Genomic DNA, 508 nt, shown 5'->3' on the forward strand with positions numbered 1-508 from the left:
AACTATGCAAAGAGCGTTATCGCGCACGTAATTTCTGAGTAGACCACTCAACTGGTAGTACGAACTTGTTCCGCCTATACCGAGCGACGTCCCAAACTTGTTGATCGGCATTTCGATGTAGACTAAATGATTCGTACTGTGTCGTTTAATTTATAATAATACCCGCTTCGCGAAGTTCCTCGATAATCGACAGCATCTCGTTGTCGTGCGCATTGTGACCAGCTTGGCGCGAGGCCTCGAGCAATCGGAGGCGATCTACAAGCTCGTTGGGATCGTCCCAATGAATGTATTCAATCTTGCTATCATTCACTGTCATGGTGAGCGGTATACCTTTTCCAATTTTTTTACCGCTTTTCACATCTTCTGGCAACAGAGGTGCGATTATATTCTTATACTTATGACCCTTGTTACCCATTATTTGACCCTGAGCGCTGCGATCGCGTCTGTACGCGTTTGTAGCTAATAGAATACTCTGATATTTCTGTAGATCATCGTCATTGTAGACCGC

Source organism: Wasmannia auropunctata, unplaced genomic scaffold (assembly GCF_000956235.1).
Source record: "Wasmannia auropunctata unplaced genomic scaffold, wasmannia.A_1.0 LD336101.1, whole genome shotgun sequence".
In the NCBI taxonomy this organism is placed as follows: Eukaryota; Metazoa; Arthropoda; class Insecta; order Hymenoptera; family Formicidae; genus Wasmannia; species Wasmannia auropunctata.